This window comes from Loxodonta africana, chromosome 10 (assembly GCF_030014295.1).
Source record: "Loxodonta africana isolate mLoxAfr1 chromosome 10, mLoxAfr1.hap2, whole genome shotgun sequence".
NCBI lineage: Eukaryota > Metazoa > Chordata > Mammalia > Proboscidea > Elephantidae > Loxodonta > Loxodonta africana.
The window spans coordinates 68,677,648-68,698,070 of record NC_087351.1 but is presented as its reverse complement, the minus strand read 5'-3'; positions in this window follow the sequence as shown (position 1 = coordinate 68,698,070).

Below are 20,423 nucleotides of genomic sequence, written 5' to 3'. Positions count from 1 at the left end.
CTTTAAAAAAGGTCTGAACATAAATAAGCTTTACCACTGACCTTCCATCCCTACAGCCATCTAATTTTAAACAAAGCCTTTGCTCTGTAATTGTTGGGATAAAATTGCATATCAATTTGGAGGGCATTTTAGAGTTTCTAAGACATTTTCATAGATGTTAATATATATTCACATATCTGCTCCAAGGTGGTGGTGTTATTAGACCCATTCTATCCAGGAAAATCACGCAGCTCAGGGAAGTTGTGTGACTTGCCGGGGGTCACAGGGCCACAGATTCAGAACTAAAATGGAAACCCATCTTACCACTTTAGCTCCTTATGCCATTCTGAGGTCATAAATCTCACTCATTTAAAATATATAATTAATCCAACAGATATTTGTTGGACACCTACTGGGTGTCAAGGGAAGCACTGTTGGCAAAGTGGTTAAAGCGCTTGTCTGCTAACTGCAAGGTTGGCAGTTCGAATCCACCAGCCGCTCCACAGTAGAAAGATGTGGCAGTCTCCTTCCATGAAGACTTACAGCTTTGGAAACCTGGCAGTTCTACTCTGTCCTATAGGGTCGCTACGAGTTGGAATTGACTGGATGGATGGCAGTGGGTTTATGTGTGAGGCACATCCAAGGTACTGAGGATACAGCATTGAACAAAACACATAAAATACCTGCTGACGTGGAGCTGACACTCTAGTAGGGGGAGATAAGCAGTAAAACAAGTTGTAAAATGTCAGATGGTGATTTATCGTGTAATTTATCATCCAAACCAATACCCTCTTAAATATGAAAGGAGGCATTATTAATGATGATGCAGAGACAACAGGTGTGAATTGGGCTGTCCTGGGCAGAAGTGGACATCTGGTCACCCAAGTATGAAGAAAAATAAAATACAATGAGGTCATAGAGGTGTCCCATAGAAGTAACACATAATTGAATTGTCCTTAGAATTCCCATGTTACTTTGGGCCACATAAGCAAGAGCCAGGAGACAGGGACCCTGGATCTGAATTGTCCTTGGAATTCCCACATTACCTTGGTTAGTCACCTTAATTGCTGTGGGTTGGTTTTCTCCAACGGTGAAATATTACCAGCAACCTGCCTCCTGTATTACTTAAGGAAAATATCTTGTCTTTATAGGAAGATGTTGCACAGTCTAGAAACCTGGATTTTACTCGTCTCTTTCAGAATAGCTCTATTCCCTAAGGGAGGTTATATTTGTGACTATTTCATTCTTTTCGTCCTTCATCGTTTTATTCAGCAAACATTTACAGAGCAACTGCTATGTGCCTGGCAGGATACATGTCTTCATTCGTGTAGAATTAAAACAACATCTCCCCTACCTGTCTTGTCTGTTTACTAGGGGTGTAGATCACAGCTCTTAATGCTGAACGTTCCTGCAAGAAAATTTTTGACCTGGCTTGGGCTTTTCGGGATGGATTTTTGGTGGTGTGGTGGTTAAGAGCTCAGGTACTAACCAAAAGGTTGGCGGTTTGAATTCACCAGCCGCTCCTTGGAAACTCTATGGGGCAGTTCCACTCAGTCCTGTAGGGTTGCTATGAGTAGGAATTGCCTCACTGACAATGGGTTTTTTTTTTGTTTGTTTGTTTTCTTGTTGTTAAATGCTATCAAATCGGCCCCCCACTCACGGTGACCCCAAGCACAAGAGATTGAAAGGCTGCACATCCTGTGCCATCCCCATGACCAGTTGTGGGTCAGACCGTTGTATCTAAAGGGTTTTCATTGACTGATGTTTGGAAGTAGATTGCCAGACCTTTCTTTCTAGTCTCTCTTAGTTTGGAAGCTCTGCTGAAACCTGTTCAGCATCTTGTGTTCAACACACTAGACTCCAGTGATGGATGGTGGCTGTGCATGAGGTGCATCGGCCAGAAATCAAGCCCAAATCTCCTGCATGAAAGGCAAGGATTCTACCACAGAATCACCAGTATTGCTTGCATTTTATAAATGAGGTCATGGAAGGCCCAGAAAGTCATGTGAATACCCAGAGTAACACAGCTGGTGAGCTGAGAGGGGCACACACCTCTGGTTGGCAGTGCTGAGCTTTGCCAGCTCTTTCACTCAGCTTCCGAAATGGCGTGTAGTTGCAAGAATGCTTTCGAGAGTAAAGAGTATCTCACAAATATAAGCCATCTGTTTTACTTCCCTTTCCCAGAGTGCCTTATGTCTTCAGTCCTCTCCAAGTTCAAAAAGACTGATATGGCCATCAACAACCACTTTAAATATGAAAACCTCTAACAATTGGGGAGGATATTTTGGCCTCTTCTTGTTATAACTACTGACCGCCTCTTCTTTAAACATGAAAACCACACAGGTTGCACCTTCTGGTATATCTACCCTCAAATTCCAAAAGCTCCTGGATTACCATAAAGCAAATACAAAAGCAAGAAAGGCCTTTCCACGACTGGAAAGGGCTATATATGCAGATCAACCTGTGACAAAGAGGTGAGTCTAGAATGTGTCATGGTCTGCTCTCCTAGTGGAGGGTCAGCTTGTTGACCCAGCCTTCCCCTGAGGTCTTGTTTACCCAACAGGTTGATGTTTTTCTCAGTTATTGGGAGGTGATAATGTGTTCCACATATGAAATTCATATCATTTGTGTTTGGCCTCCTTTGCCATTCTAAGGGTTGCACAGGGCACCATTTTAAAATTAATTTGCTGGGTGTTCTGTCTATCTGTTAGGAACAGGAGGAAGCAAGCCTGGTCCGAGTATTTATCAGACACATGCCGCCCATCTGCCAGAGCTAGGTCGAGGAGGATTTGCTGTTAATCCTTCAGACCCATCTGTAGGGGGTTCAAAATGCTGACCAGGAAGCTAGACAAGATGAGGTTTATTTAATTAGAAAAAACGGCTCTGGAGGTTACTAGAAATCACTTGGAAGAAGGAAAGGCTTTTGATGCTGTGGCTCTTGTGGGGGTGGGAGTGAGCTGAGGGTGGAGAGAGCACAGAGATTGTTTCGTGTTAGGCTTGGGGTGGTTTGTTTTGATTTTAAAGTGGTGTGGCCTGGACAGGGGAGAAAGCTTTCTCCCTGGTTACGCAGGAGCCAGAACCGGTCTCAGAGTGGATAGTTTCCGCACGAGATGCGATGGTGAGCAACAAGGCCAGCACTTGGTTGGCAAGTCTGGATAAAAAGATACAAACTGAAAATGACTAAAGAGCTTGATGAGCCCAGGGCTCCACTGGGCGGGTAGCTGAATTCCTGGCTCTTAGGCTAACATGTTAGAGGCTGAAAGCAGCTTGAGGCAAACACTGTTACCTACGCTTTAGCCCTCAAAATTCACTAGAAGGTTTTTGTAACTGGGGCTTATTGCCATTTCAGATCCATTTTTGAGGAAAGGGAAACAACAAAATTGCATTTAAATTTTCCCCAATGGAAAAAAAAATGACATCCGTTCAAAACAAAATACCCAGCAATCGCACATTTTAGGATGAAAATATTATTAGCATAATTGGTTTCTGCAGGGCTGCCGTTTGGGACAACTGGGCAGGGGAAATTGTGCACCTTCCCCCGGGTTCTGATTATTATTTCATGGCAATAGAAAGCGTGACAATTTTCATTGAAGTGCGTCGAGATAAACGGTCTCCTTTCTGCCTTGGGCTTTTGAGATGGTGTCCCTGTTGCTACCCAGATTCCTGGACACTGGTCACCCAGGGATCACATTTTTGAGACTGAATTTTTTAGGGTCATCATTCAGGGACCAAAAGCTCACCTGGGAGTAGGTGTCCAAAAAAAAACAATTGTTTGCTAGAAAGAGCCAAGCATCTGTTTGAGGAATTGCAAACTATTCAGAGGAACTTGAAGTTCTGGCTGGCTCTCCACGCAACCTCTGCTTCCCTCGCACACCTGGGGACACAAGGCTTGAGCAGCAGCGTTGCTCCAGGGCATCATTCTTCCCAATTCACCTCCTACTTTAGAATTCCCCAGGAATCCTTTCTTCTTTGGAAACTCTGGCTGATAAGGGTTGCCAGGAATCCTAGGGTAGGTTAGGGAAATTTCCCGTTAGGTGTCTGAACTCAACAACAGAAAAGACGTCCAGGGTCTGACTGAGAGGAAAGAGAGAAGAGGTTTCAGAGAGAGCACTCCTGCTGTAAACAGAGCTATCAGACCCACACCACACCAAAGGCATTGCAGCATTTTGACAATGTTGACAAACCAGCCGTTGCAGTGGAAAAACCACCACTCAATCAAGTTTTTGAGGTCACGTAGGACATATTGCAACTTAATTATTTACATTTCCTATTCACCCCATTCAACTGGTTATACTGGAATGTAAAAGAAAGCGGGGGATGGGGCGCAGTGAACCCTAAAGGCTCTTCTGGTGATTGAAAGTAAAATTTAATTCTGTAAAAGAGGAAATTTTTCCTTAGTTGGCAGCCCTTTTGCTTTTCCTATCAGAAATACTTTGCTTCTTTCTAGATCTAGGGTAAGGAATATCTCATGGGTGAATGAAAAAATAAATGTCTTATCCCCAATTATTGATAACTTATTTTCCCTTCTAAGCAAGGATCCAAACTACCTTTGAACACCTGATGATAAGAAATGTGACCTTCAGCATCAGGTGAATGCATATTTGGAAACATTATGGCTTAAGCTTAATTTTTTGATTGTCTACTTCTTTCACATAAGCTGAGAAAGCAATATTTGGGTGTGTCAAATATAGAGTGTAGGCAATTCCTTGCAGTGGTAGAGCTATATAAAATGGAGATAATTTTTTGCCCAGAATTTTTCACTGAGTTCTCTGCATAGATCCCTGTTGGATACTGGACAATTCTATGCTTTCCTGTCTATTTTCTAGGATTGCTTTAAAATTCCCAAATTGTAATTGAGTTGAAAATATTACTTGCAAAGTTTTAAGCTAGTACTAAATATCAACTCAGCACTTCTGTTGGTGTTGGCTTTAAAGATGATTAGATGTTGCCCTTTTTAAAATACAAACTAATCGTGAGACTTGCAAGCTCACGAACCTCATCATTCCTTACCACCAGAGAACACTGTTCCTGAGGTGACTTCCCCTCTTGTTCTTGGATCTGCAGGGCTTTACACTGAATTGTCTTCACCGTATGTAAGCCTGGGGCTTAAGGACGACACAGTCTAATGAGCCTGGAGAAAGTGTGATTTTCAGCTCAGAGCTACCGACAAGGTGGCTTCCTTCTTTTCCCCTGGGACTGAGTGGGCTGGTCTCACTACAGGAGAATTTGGCTCTCAGTGACCAGGCTCTGGCAGGTGAGCTTCTTGTGGTTTATTTCACTCCAATATTAACTAGTGAACTTAGTGGGCTCCCCAGGTTCCCGAAGATTTGATTTAGAGCAGGAGGGCTTCTAACCTGGGCCTGTGGTAGAATCCAGGAAGCCTAGACCCCGTAGGAATGTTGACGCTTGTGCGTGCACATGTCTGTGTGTGTTTCTAAAGAGGAGAATCAGAGTTTTCATTAGATTCTCACAGGGATCCCGAAAAGTTAAAAGCAATGAACTTAAGAGGTGGTGCTCTGTGCTAGCCAACTCATGCAAAGGAGTACTTGAGAAACCCAGGTGTGGTCTTCTGGGTGGACCTTATTTTATCTCACTTCCAGGTCCTTATCACTAGGTGCTGTATTCCTGTGTTTGCATCTAAGTAAGTTCTTTGTCTTCACTATCTTGCCCCTTAAGAACCTTTGTATTTCCTGCCTATGGTTATTTCTGATTTTTGCTGTTGATAATTCTCAAACCCTTTATTAACGGTCAGTTGTTTGATCCTTTGTTGATTCATTCATTCTAGAGTACCAATTGTTGTTAGTTGCCATCAAGTCGATCCCGACTCATGGTGACCACATGTGTGCGAATACAACCATGCTCTGTAGAGTTTTCAGGTCAGAACTTTCAGAAGCAGATGGCCAAGACAGTCTTCAGAGGTGCCTTTGCATGGGTTCAAACCACCAACCTTGAGGCCAACAGCTGAGTCCTTACTGGTTTGAGCCGTCCATGGACCAGAGTACCAATTAAGAGCTCCAGCATATGGCTGTTTGTGTTCAAATCTTGGATCTGCCACTTACTGCTTTTGGGTAAGTTAACTGTTCTAAACCTCACTTGAAAAGCAAAGATATTAGTCCTTACCTCGTAGGTTTATTGTGAGGATTAAATGTGACCGTGCATGTAAAGTACATAGTTCAGCATTGAAAATATTGTACATTATCAATAAACGGTTGAAAAATCATTTCTCCCACAAATACTTATTAAGGACCTACTGGTGCCAGGCGCTGTGCTGGTTGAGATTGATGTTGACTGAATAAAACTGAGTGCTTTGTTCATGGGACTTACACTCTTCCCCAATAAAAACATGCTGTCCTTGGCAGGATACTAGAAAGTCCATTTGCAGCAGTTAATTCTTTTTGCCTCCGTCCTGGCTATTCCTTCTACCAATAATACTAACATAACAACATCCACACAAATGGCAGCAAACATGTTTATATAGTGTTACATGCTGTGTATTTTTCCAAGCACTTTACATGTATGGACTGGTTTAATCCAGATAACATCCTTTGTGGATAGCTACTATTGTTCTCTTTTTTTTATGGATGAGGAAACTGAGACACAGGGAGGGCAAGTCACTTGTCCAACAACACACTGCTGGTTGGTGGGTGGGCCAGGTCTGAATCCAGCAATGAGGCTCCAGTTGGTGCCCTGGACTCCCTCCTCTTGTTGTTGCTGTTAAGTGCCATCGAGTCGGCTCTGACTCATAGCAACCCTATGTACAACAAAATGAAACCCTGCCCAGTCCTGCGCCATCCCCACGATCATTGCCATGTTTGAGCCCATTGTTACAGCCACTGTGTCAATCCATCTCTTTGAGAGTCTCGTTGTTAGTGGCCGTCGTCTATTCTGACTCATGGCGACCCCATGTGTGCAGTGTAGACCTGCTCCATAGGGTTTTCAAGGCTGTGACTTTTCAGAAGCCGATCGCCAGGCCTGTCTGAAGAGCTTCTGGTGGGTTCAAATTGCCAACCTTTCAGTTAGTAGTCAAGCCCTTCAATCATTTGCATCATACAGGGATTCTACCCAGAAAGCCTTATCTGACTTTATTTGTTCAATTATTTTGCAACTTCTGAATTAACCTTTATATATAGCCCTGATTTATTCCACTGATATGTTGTTTGTAAATGCTCAACTGTTCCACCCTAGCTAGACTTAGGTTCCTCAAAAGCAAAGATTGAATCTTTTGCTTCATTGAGACCTTCAGTGGTGCCTATGGTAGGACCGTGCCCTGGGGGACAATCCAGACACCCTTTGTGACACTTAGTTATTTGGAGACCTAATTATTCATTCAGTAGGTGTTTGTGGAGCATCTATACCAGGGGCTAGGCTGTTCCTGGCACTGAGAATACAGAGGTGCTCAGGAAGCTTATAGCTTAGGGGGAAGGAAACATGGAAACAGCCTCTGGGCAAGTGCTACAAAGGAGGATACACAGTGCAAGGACAATCTGTAACACCTGGGATTAGACTTGTTAAGGAATTCAGGGAAGGCTTCCTGGAAGAAGGGATGCCTGAGGTGGGACCTGACAGGTGAGCAGCACTTAGCCAGGTGAAGGAGGAGTGAGGAGCATTGCCAGCAATGACTCTGTGGTAGGAGGGAAGGCTGGGTGTGAGGAATGGAAAGGTCAGGAGCACAATTTGACACAAGGCTGAAGAGGTTGGCATGCCAATGAAGAGCCTTGTTGACCATGTCACAGAGTTTGTGTTTATACAAAGAGCAAGGGAAACTACTGAAGGATTTTAAGCTAGGGGAGATGATAGCATGGATTAGGACAGTGATAGTGAAGGAAAGAAGTGGGTGAATTTGAGAGATATTTAGGAGATAAAATGCAGTGGGACTTGGTAATGGATTGTTTTATGGGGAGTTGGGAAGGATTATTATTTATTGATCCTTTATATGTATATAAGGAACCCTGGTGGTACAGCTGTTAAGCGCTGGGGTGCTGGCTGAAAGGTTGGTGGGCTCGAACTCATTATGTGTGGCAAAGATGTGGCAGTCTGCTTCCGTGAAGATTACAATATTGGAAACCCTATGTGGCGGTTCTGCTCTGTCCTATGGGGTCACTATAGGGTTGTTATCAGTCAAAATTGACTCAACAGCAACAGGGTTGGGTTTTGGTTTATACGTATGTGCCTGGTACCATTCTAAGTGCTTTACGGGTAATGTTTCACTAAATGAATACCCCTTTGTGATAAATTTATTATCCCCAACTTATAAATGAGAAAATGGAGGCATAGGTAAGTAAATGGCAGAGTTGGGAATTGGATCCAGGTAGCTGGAGTCTAAACTTAACTCTTGACCACTGTGCTCTAGTGCTGTTCACGGTGCCTTGGTTTTTGGTTGCTCCGCAGATGAATGGGGATGCCACTCACTGAGAGGAAAACAGTAGTAGAGAGCCTGGACAAGAAGACTGGGGAGGGGGGTGTCAGATTTGGACATGCTGAACTTGAGTTCAAATTTGCTAAAGCCAAATTCATCCGACAGTCGTTTACACCTCCCTCATCTCCTTCAAAGGATCCCTGGTAGTGCAACGATTAGCGTTCAGCTACTAACCAAAAGGTTGATGGTTTGAACCCACCAGCCGCTCCATGGAAGAAAAAGGCCTGGTGATCTGCTCTTTTAAACATTACGGCCTAGGAAACCCTAAGGGGCAGTTCTACTCTGTCATCTGGGGTTGCTATGAGTCAGAATCAACTCGACAGCACACAACAACACCTCCTTCAAGTCTTTGCTCAGATGTTGCCTTCTCAACAAGGTTTACCCTGACCACTGTGTCCCCCCTTACCCCCTGTACCCCAAATCCTCTTTTTTTGTACATTTATCACCTCCTAACGTATTATCCATTCTGCTCTGCACCTGTGGGTTTGAACCCAATCCTTGTCAGCTGGCTAAACATAGCTTGGAAACCCTGGTGGTGTAGTGGTTAAGAGCTACAGCTGCTAACCAAAAGGTCGGCAGTTCGAATCCAGGAGACACTCCTTGGAAACCCTATAGGGCGGTTCTGCTCAGTCCTATAGGGTCACTATGAGTCAGAATCGACTTGATAGCAATGTTTTTTTTTTTTAACATATCATACACATTTTACTTTTTATGTGTACTGTCATTGTCTGCCTCCCGTTTGAGAGTGTAAGCTACTCCAGGGTAAGGATCTTTGTTTTATGCACTGATGTATCCCAAGAGCCCAGTACAGTGCCTGACTCGTGGTAAATGAACCATGAATGTGAAATGGAAGAATAAAAATTATTATTTTTTTTAGCAAGACCGTTCATAGACTCCTAAATTTGTCTAGATGATTAAAATTCATGTCTGTATGTCAAAATTGTGGTAATGATTAACCAGAATCAATCCCATGAATAACTTTTATTGATTTATATGCTATCTTATAACTAAAAAGGTCAGCAGTTCAAATCTACCCGGCGCTCCTTGGAAACCATATGGGGCAGCTCTACTCTCTCCTATAGGGTCGGTACGAGTCGGAGCCGACTCGCCGGCAGTGGGTTAGTGGCCACTGTAAAAGTCTTTGATAAAATGGGTTTTGTTTCATAGTTTTATAAAGAGTGGATGCTGTGTCATGGTAGGTGGTATTTGTTAATCTTGTTAAAATGAAAAATTGTGCTCAGATTTTCTCTTTTGTTGCTAATTTTTTTCCTTTACCCACATTCTATTGGTGGGTTAACATCCTCAATATATTCAACTAAATAAGTAAAGCGCTAGCTGGGCTGTGTTTCCTTATGGACCTCATATCTGGCGGCTAAGGCAAATGGCTTTCATTTTAACTACTGCTGTCAACTGATAGCACTCTGCACACTTACTGGAGATTTCTGAGACTCAGTACTCACCAGAGAATTTGAGAGGGATCGCTAAAGGATGTATTCATTATCCATTCTTCTAGGTCCTTCAGTTCTCTCACTTAATTGAGTAAAAGCAGGAGAAAGCAAAATGTACAGTACTATAGTATCCTAGTTGCTGTTTTCTAACTCACAGCCAGAGTGTAGCTGTTAGCATTATGACCTCAAAGTGTATGTGGTGGGTGCAAGAATCCTGTGTGACTATATAAAGCCATATTTGAAAGTATTGTCCTGTTACCCAACGTACTGTGTTAGAGAAACCACATCATAAATTTCTCCTGGAAATTAGTTCCTTGAAAAATATTTCTCTGTAGTTGTGTGTGTGTGTGTGTGTGTGTTTGGTGAGGTGGGCCACCTTGGAACCCAACATACCTTCCTCCTAGCCTTAGTTACCTAGAGATTTAAAGCAAAAATCGATCCTCAGCGGCACTAATTAACTCCTTTTAGAGAGTTCCTGGAAGACCAACTTCCTCTGCTTCCCCAGATGGTTTCTGTTCTAGTTTCTATCTTTAATTGCTCCGTTTTTGTTACTGTTCGTGTTGTACGTCACCTGAAGTCCTTTTGGGGTATGTGTGATAGAACCTAAATAACCAAAGATGGTTGATTCTCTCGTCCAGGACCAACTTTCTTGGATGGGATCTGAGAATCTCTGGAAGTGATCATTATAGTAAAAGAGGACTTTTACTTCCCAATACTGGAAAGTAAAAAGCCAAACACTTAGCAAACATCATCTCTTCAGTCCTCCACAGCAACTGTAATTTTCTACACCTAAGTAAACAACAAAGGCTCATAGCTAAAAGTGGCGAAGTCAGGAGTCTAGCTGCATCTAGAGAAGATAAGAGGAAAACTACTATAACCATGGCTCTTGGAAGACAGGGGTAGAGTTTGACGTTGAGATTCTCTACTCCCATCTCAGAATACTCTTTGTCCTTTCTGAAATGTAAAATAAGCAGATATCCAGTAGATTAGGTCCCAGGCCTGTCCCAGTCTGGACCTCCATTCCCCTGCCCCAACCTTCCTGTCCTTTAACCATCCCACAGCCCTACTTGGCTTGCATCTTCCCTAGGCTGGGCTTTAAATCTCAAACTCCAACCCTTCCCCCCTGTTGTTCTTTCTATTTACCTGAACAGCATGGTATCCTGTCAGGCCTTCCATACCCTTACTTCAGCTATTAAGTTGTTGGATGTATTACACACTGGGTTTGGACTCGGATCAGTTAGAGCTAATAGCAATTTTCAGTAAAATATTAACCAAACACACACAAAAGTCACTCGTGTGGCTCCATCCTCTCCTTCAATAAGATTAATCGAGTTAGCTATTTACTTTTGCCACCACTCCAGTGTTTTCCCATCTTCTACTCCAAACAAGAAAATGACACTAAATTCATTTAATACAAATTTATATTATTGTCGGAGGCATTTTAAACAATGCTTAATTTAATTTCCTTGTTTGAAGTGTGGTATTGGCCCACAGGACCACAGTGTAATGCAAAAATAGGATTTGCACATCCACCAGGCACCCAGCTATATTCTCTGGTGACTCCCAAGCGCTCTGTTGACATTCAGTTGCAATTCAAATGTGCCAAAGCATCTCTCCGCCCTCTCTGCTCTGTGGTAAAAGAAAAGGCAGCTTCTGAAAGCAGATCCTTCCATCCCAGGCTGACAAACTCTAAGGGCTTGACCTTCAAGACGTGGTGCACGTCCTCTTATTTGATTAGACTTCTGCTTCCCTGAAAAGGACAGCTCAAACATGTTTACTGCTCGTGTTCTCTTGGCCTAAGAGCCAGTTAGAGTTCTAGTCCTTCCTGCCTGAAAACCCAAACACCCATTGCCGTCATAGCAACCCTATAGGACAGAGAAGAGCTGCTCCATAGGGTTTCCAAGGAATGCCTGGTGGATTCGAACTGCTGACCTTTTGGTTAGCAGCTGTAGCTCTTAACCACTATACCACCAGGGTTTCCTTTCCTGCCTGAGGAAATGGAAATAACCTTTATTCAGCACCTACAATGTGTCAGATCTTTAAAAACAACTATACTTCTTTTTTAATTTCCTCAAAAAGCTTGTGTGTAAGGTAGTGACACCCCCACTTTACACCTGACAACAATGAGAAGCCAAGAGAAAAACCAAGCCAAGCTCGTCGTTGAGTTGATCCTGACTCATGGTGACCCCATGTGTTACAGAGTATAAGAGTTCCACAGGGTTTTCTTGGCTGTAATCTTTGCAGAAGCAGATCGATAGGCCTTTCTCTCACAGAGCTGATGGGTGGGTTCGAACCACCAACCTTTAGGTTAATGTTGTTGGGTGCTGATGAGTCAATTCCGACTCATAGAGACCCCACATGACAGAGTAGAACTACCCTATAGGGCTTTCTTTATTAATCTTTATAGAAGCAGATCACTAGATCTTTCTCCCACAGAGCTGATGGGTGGGCACCAACTGCCAACCTTTCGGTTAGCAGCCGAATGCCTAACCATTGTGCCACCACAGCTCCTTTTTGGGTTAGCAGTCGAGTGCAAAACCTTTGTGCACCCAGGGGCCTTGTGAAGCAGAAAGGATATGTAATTTGTCCCAGGTCACATGAAACTGAGTGGCTGGCGTGCAGACAACCAGGCACCCCACAGTACTGGCACTTCACATGATTGCTCAAGCTAAGTGCCCAAGTTCACTCCATCATGGTGTGGAGGGTCTTAACCTAGGTTTATCAATGGGGCGCTTCAGGTGGACAATGAAGCCCCTGGAATACAGGTATACAAAAGCTCGTGTGCATATACACCTCGTTGAGAAGGGCATCCATGCCTTTCTATGTCTCAGATGGCTCTATGATTTGAAAAAAAGAAAAGCAGTGCTGCCCAGGGCTTTCTATGAGCACCAGTGTTTGAGGCCTTTGGGGCACCTGATATTTCACCCTTCCTCCTAGTTTAACATATGGACTTGGCCAGATAATTAAGCAACAGTAACATCAACAACTACCATTTGTGGAGGACCTACTGTGGGCACGCTCATCCACTAGGTGGGTTGGAGCAAGGTCTGGGGGAAGAGCAGCGGCATTTCTTTTAGAAGCTCACATTCCTGCCTGCGTAGTAATAAGAACAGAGTGTCGTATAGCTGCTGAGTTAGAAAGTCTTCAGGTAGCTTAGGTTTCTAAGGTGATGCTCTCCTCCTCTTCCTGTAACATTCCCAGCCCCCTGTCTAGAATATCCCCACCCCAGGTTAATGGCTTAGCACACAGAGTAGGGTGGTGAAAACAAGGAAGAAAGAGAGTCAATAAGACTTCTAGGTTCTCTTCTGCTATCAACTCAGGATGGGTTTAAGCAGAAGACTTGTTACTATAATATTCCCATCCCTGAAATGAAATTAATACCTGGCCCCCACTCATCTTCTTCATAAAACAGGAAAAAAAAAAAACAACAACCAACCTTTAAAAATACGTGGGCATGCTTTAAACCATGAAGCTAATGAGGTCCCAGTCATTCAATGCAATTCAAAGTAATTAATTTCATTGACATCTTGGGATGCCTGTTTCCAAGGCATCATGCAGGGGGAGTAAAATAATGAAGGCACAACTCCTTAGCCTCAAGGAGATTAAGATCTCATATATATAGAAACCACCACCTGTCTGTCAGTTTGTCATACTGTGGTGGCTTGTGTGTTGCTATGATGGTGGAAGCTATGCCACCAGTATTTCAAATACTGCCTCCCATGGTGGACAGGTTTCAGTGGAGCTTCCAGACAAAGACAGACTAGGAAGAAAGGCCTGGTGATCTACTTCCAAAAATTGGGCAATGAAAACCTATGCATCACAACAGAGTACCATCCTATATAGTGCTGGGAGATGGTACAGGACCAGGCAGTGTTTTCTTCTGCCGTATATAAGTTGCCATGAATCAGGCTGACTCGATGACAACTAGAAATGACAATGTATAGAAAAGCAAGTGTGTAAGTAGTTGTTGCACAAGGTCGACTAGAATAAACATTTTAAGAAAGCTACAAATTACATGCTGTGGGGTCTCAGAAGAGGGAAAAATCATATTTGGCTGAGGGGGTTGGGATCAGAGAAGGCATCCTCTTGTTTCAATTTTTGACTCCTAGCAAATCTTTATGATAGAGTAGAACTGCAACATAGGGTTTCCTAGGGTGTAGTCTTTATGGGAGCACATCACTAGGTCTTTCTTCTGCAGAATCAGTGGGTAAGGTTGAACCACCAACCTTCTGATTAGCAGCAGAGCACTTAACTGTTGTGTCACGGGGGCTCCAGGCATCTTGTAGGAGGTGACATTGAAGGCTTGAAAGGATTTCAGTAGGCAGAGGACATTTCTGAAGGTATGAACAGCTAAGGATGTATAAGGGCATGGGAAAATCTGGGGTGCATTTAGAGTCTCGTGAGCAGCCAGGGTTGCCTGGAACGTAGGTAGGCCTGTGGTTGGCTGTGGAGGAAGGCTGACTAGTAGGCTGGGGCAAGGGCTAGATGAATTTACATATCATCCTAGGGAGCCTGATTTAAAGGACTTGGTTGAAGTTTGGGTATCCATATGTGTATATGTATTTTTAAAATATTTTGTTGTGTTTTAGGTGAAAGTTTACACAGCAAATTGGTTCCCATTTAACAATTTTTATACGAATTGTTCCATGACATTGTTGCTGTTTTCACAATGTGTTGGCATTCTCATTATTTCCATTCTGTTTGTTCTGTTAACATTGATCTAGCTTCCCTTCCCCTCTTTGCCATCTCATCTTCGCTTTTGGGTATGTGTTGACCATTTGGTCTCATATAGTTGATTAAAGGAGTACAGATTACTCAGGGGTGTTATAAACCAATCTATTATTTGGTTGAAAAGACAACCTTCAGAAATAGCTTCAATTCCAAGTTCAAAGGGTAGCTTAGGGCAATAGTCTCAAGGGTTCCTCTAGTCTCTACTGGTCCAGTCGATCTGGCCTTTTTTAGGAATTTGAATGTTGTTTTATATTTTTCTCTCATTCTATCTGGGACCTTCTATTGTGTCCCGGTCAGATGGTTGGTAGTGGTAGCCAGGCACCATCTGATTCTTCTGATCTCAGGTAAGAAGTGGCCGTGGATCATGTGGTCTCTTCGTACTGTGGCCTAGTTTCTTCTTTCAGTCTTTAGTTGCCTTTTTTCTCTTTTGCTCCAGATGAGTAGAGACCAATAGTTGTACCTTAGATGGCTGCTAGCAAGCTTTAAAGACCCCAGACGCTACTCACCAAACTAGGATGTAGAACATTATCTTTATGAACAATGTTATGGGCATCTATATTTTTTAAAATCCCCTGCATGATTCTCGGCAACTCTGGTGGCATAGTGGTTAAGTGCTATGCCTGCTATCCAAAAGGTCGCAGTTTGAATCCACCAGGCACTCCTTGGAAACTCCATGGGGCAGTTCAACTCTGTCCTATAGGGTCACTACGAGTCGGAATCAACTCAGTGGCAATGGGTTTGGTTTTTGGATGATTCTAATGTGCAGTGAGGGTTGGAACCACTGGGCAGTTAGTCTTTAAGGTACTATAGCCTTTTAACAGAATGGTGCTCTTTGTGGCAAAAGGGACTTGGTTTGATAATTTGGGTGGCTCACTGTAACTTGTGACCTTTGCTGAAAAGCTGATTTAAAGACTTTTGTCTACAGACAGTGGGCCCCTGAATAAGCAGCTCAGGTTTGAATTGACTCAACAGCAATGGCTTTGGTTTGGTAATATTAAATATCAATGTCTAATTATCTCCAAATGTCATGATTTTAAAAACTTCAGTTTGTTTGTTTGACCAGAATCCAAATAAAGCCGACACACTGTAGTTTGTTTATACATTTGTTTGCTTTTATATCATTTTTTGTCTGTTGATTTTGCTGAATTGGCTATTATTAATCTATTTGTATGTAACCTTCCACTAGAGGATTTGTAAAAATGTAATATAGGTTTGCCAGGCCAAGGTCTGTGAGTATATTAGAAGTTAGTTTGATACAGTAAGTCTTACAAACAGCTAAATTCTGTCAAAGAAAAATCCATTTTTAATGCATGATTGAATATTGATAATTAATGGGGGCTATGTTTTTTTATGAGGAAGTCATATGCAAAGATTAATTACCAACTGAGCTCTGAGAACATTTTTCTTCCTTTGTAATCTTACCTCCTGAGAGAAATAGTCTATATTGGTCCTAGGGTGAATTGACAGATATGTCCAGAAAGAAAAGCCACCAACTTTAATCTTTATTGGTCATGCTTAATTGGATGTACTATTGTTTTTTATTTGCAGAGATAATATTTTTCAGTTAATTCTTCCTGTCAGGTCAGAATCAGAAGGTGGGGATCCTGAGGCCATTCTCACTGTACTGGATGGTTGGGGCTGTAGGTCCTGAGGTCTGGGTATCTCTTCTCACTGGAAGTTTTGAAACCAACACCTCATGATGGAAAATGTAAAGTAATATAAAAGCAAACAAACATATCAGCCAACTGCAATGTGTGGACCTTATGTGGATTCTGATTCCAAGGCATCTTCAACAGGCCCACTGTCATTATAGTTGTCATGAAACTCCAACAAAAAGGGATGCCCTGTTAAGCAATGAACTCCCTGCTTCAGAAAGTAACAGGGGCAAAACTGACCACTGAAATCCACGTCCATTAAAACAAGGAAAAATATTATGAGTCCATCAAATGAAAAGCCAGACAGGCCTGGCTGCTCGCCCCTACTGGTGTGTATTGATTTTGCAGTTCCACTTAAGCTTCTGCTCAAAACCGTTTCCAGCTAAGACGTGTCTGCAGGCCAGTCTGCGGCTGGCAGCAGCTCAGGTTTGGTATGCAAAGGGGGCTGGTGGCTAATTACATGTTTGACGACCTTGTTAAGACAATGCTGCGTGTGTCCTCCCCCAGCTGCAAATTACCAGGTTACTGGCGAGTTTCCTGTATGGATAATAATTATGCCTAATTTGGTCCTGAGATTTCCACATTTGTCTTTCTGTCACAAAGTTTGTGATTAGAAGTCGTTCACGTTGATTGGGAGTGAGGCTAAATTTCTGATGGTTCACACGTGTAATAAAGCCATTTATGAAACCAGCAGTGTTTAGCCATCTTCACAAAACACAGAACATCCACGGCTATTTGCATCCCTGAGAAAAGTTTGCTTTTTCTGGGTATTTGTTTTCAGAATGGATTAATTACCTGAAAAATATAGACAAAGCTTCCAAATGTGACACTGTAGAAAGGACAGCCATCGGCTGTCTGGGAAGGGGCAGCTGTTAAGTTACTGAGGGGTGTCAGTTTAACCTCTCACTGGCAGGCGGGGCAGGCAACCGTACTGCCCAGAGAGGAGTGGGCAAATGCAATGCCCCTGTCTCTCCTTCCTGCAAGGCCTGGAGAAGAGGGCTTGGCTTGAATACAGACTGGCCCTTGACAGCTGACTTCATTAACCAGTGTGCTCAGTGTTGGTTCTTCCGGGCCAGGAGCCCCACAGCTGGCTGGCTTCCTGTCTGTGGGTGGTGTGAGCACAGGCAAGAGCTGAAGCACTCAGGGTGGAGCTAGGGGACCCTCTGCTTCTCCTTACATTGCCTAAAGATTTTTCAAGAATCCTGACTAGGACCAAAACCAAACCAAACCAGTTGCCGTTGAATCGATTTCAACTAATGGCGAACCCGTGAGTTGCAGAGTAGAACTTCACTCCACAGGGTTTTCATGACTGTTACCTTTTAGAAGCAGATCGCTGGACCTTCCTCCCAAAGCACCTCTGGGTGGGTTCAAACTGCCAACCTTTTGGTTAGTAGTTGAGTGCTTAACCATGTGTGCCACTTAGGAACTCCTCTGATTAGAACACTGGCTTTCAAACATTTTTATTCTAAGACAACTCTAGTGCCTCTTCTCTCTAGAAAAGAACCTGGTGAGGTGTCCCTGCTGCTGTGGAGTGAAGAGGAAGACTCTGGGTCTTAGCCTGAGACTAAGGATGGTGTGTGGTGAAGGAAGGGGGGCAGGGAGATGGGGAGCACAAGGGGAGGGCAGAGGCTAAGATGGATGTCAACACGGCCGGGGCTGTGGGGGCAGAGTGGGGACGGGAGCAGAGCAGGGATTGAGCTGTGAGGGCACCTTCCTGAGCTGACCTGACTGCAGGGAGTGTGAGTGGTGATGAGCAAGCAGGTACTGCAAGGCATAATTCTACCTAGGGAGGAAATGGTAAACCCAGGATTGCACCAACCCAGGCCCAGTGTTAAATCTTTCTTTGTTCTTGCCCAGATTTCTGATCTGGGGCTCAATTTTACCATCTGTAACCATCGTTAATGAACTACCAAGGGCCAAGAACTGAGCTTTGAACTGAAGACCTTCCTTTGAGAAAGCAGTGTGCAATATGCTGCTGTCAGCTAAGTCCCTTAGTGTTTTGTGAGATATACTGAGTTAGTAAGGTACTGTTAAATTGCTGTGAACTGACTTCATTTGGATTTAAGGTGTGACATGTAAATTGGGGCTACTTTTATTGTTCTGTGTCAAAAAAAGCCTACCATTTAGCCACAAAAATCACTCAGATGAATCTATGGCTTCCCTAGCTGTGGGTGTTAGCATAGCAGAAGAAGACAGTTCATTTGCTCTATAGGTGGCCTCTCTTCCAATAGGTAGTCATAGAGTGATACAAAGCAACTAGAACCATCTATGTTATCCCAGAAATGAGAAAACTGATCCTGTTAACTAACCCAGACAATGTCAACATCCCTGGCCACCGAGATTAAGCAAGTGGCCACTCACAAGGTCCTTTATAGAGAAGGATTCAGATGTTTCCCCTTAAGGATGACTAAGTGGCTCTAAGGTCTGTCATAGTGTCACTTTCAGGTCCTTATCTGACTGCACTGGAATTAAGTATAAATAATAATTACAGTATGACATCTAGCAAGTTCAAATCACATTGGCTTTACGTGGACATGTGTTCTTTTCAGGTTAATTTCACTGAGGGCCACCGTTTATATTGGAATTGCAATGAAATTAGCAGGGATCACATTTGCCTTCTTCAAAAAGCACAACATAAAGTCTCTGTTGTGTTGTCCTTTGGGTTTAACACAACCCCACGGATGGAAGGAAGCGGGCCAGAGATTTGAAAACCCTACTAATTGTTTCCTCATCTGCTGGATGGGGAGAGAAGAACCTACTTTGCAGCACAGAGAATGGGTTTGGAGCCTGAATTTGGCATCATGTGTTGAGTCCAGGATCTTCTGCCACTTATTAGCCTTTTCACTTAGGACAGATGCCCAAAACTCTCCATGCCTTTGGTTTTCCCATCCATGTAGAAGACAATTCTTGCCTCATAGACTTGTGCAGAATAAATGGTAAGGAGTATAAAGCTGTTAATAGAAAGCTGTTAACCTCTGGTGCCAGGCCTCATCCTCCAAGCGATCCCCGAAACTACAATCACTAGAACTTTGTCACTGAATGGGTAGGCCGGGCAAAGTACTCTTCAAGCTCTGCTTCCCAGAAATTATCCCTTGGGGAGACATTGGGATTGGTTCAGCCTCTGTCTCCCACCCAAAGTTCCTAACTAAGGCAGAAGAGAGAATCCAACCTATTGTCTGTGAGAATGGGTGCTCCAAGAAGACAATATCATTAACGTTCCTTGTACCCCATCCTCCTCGAAAACTTCAATTTCCAAGCTGTTTCAAATTCTCAGATGTTGGAGGCAAAGGCTGCAGCCTCAGGCCCTCTCGGAGACAGGCTGCTGTTTTTCCTGGAGAGCCTGGCCTGGCACAGAGCAGAGTAAAGCCTGAGAGGTGAAGGGTATGTATGGGGGGTGAAGGTTGAAGGTGGCGGGGTTGGACGGAAGACAGTCAGGCCAGGGACTGTTTCTGGATGGGGCTGCCCAGCACACTCCCAGTCAGAGCTGCATTTGTACTGCCATTTCACAGGCTGTCATTTTCAATAGCACAGCCTTATATTCACTGTCTCCAACCTTTGCCATGAAAATTTGCTGCAGGCAGAAAGTTGGCACGGGATGTCTCAAGCCAGGGAGAAACATTTTCCCCCCCTTTTGACAGATTTTGTAATCACAGTCTTTTAGTTCATTTTGACCTAGTTAAGTGAGTTCAAAGTGGAGGCCCCCAGTGTCTGGGGTGAGTTCTACCACCAGAAACCACTTTTCCAAAATGTCCTCAACTCTCACTTCTGGAACTGAACTTTAAGAAACTTCTCCCATAGCCTCTCCTGAGCACACTGTTATTCTCTTATTGATGGCAAATATCACAGACTTCTTCTTGGCAACATTTCCTCTCATTTATTTGGTGCCCAGAACATCATTGGTCACCAGTGGGAACTTTGCAGGCAGAGAGAAACACCTGTACGATAGAAGAAGTACACATATACACAGACACACACAAAGGACAGGAGAGAATGGGAGACTTTTGAAGTGCTTAAATCTGATATATAGTTACTAGTAATTTAACATTTTTTGCTGGAGAAAATTAAAGAAATTTAGAATCAGATATAAGGTTATTTTCAATGCAGAAATATAAGTTTTGCATCTTAGCATTTGATTGAAGAAAAACCCACTGATGAAATGAGAGAGCTTAAAAACACATTGTAGCCTACTTTGAT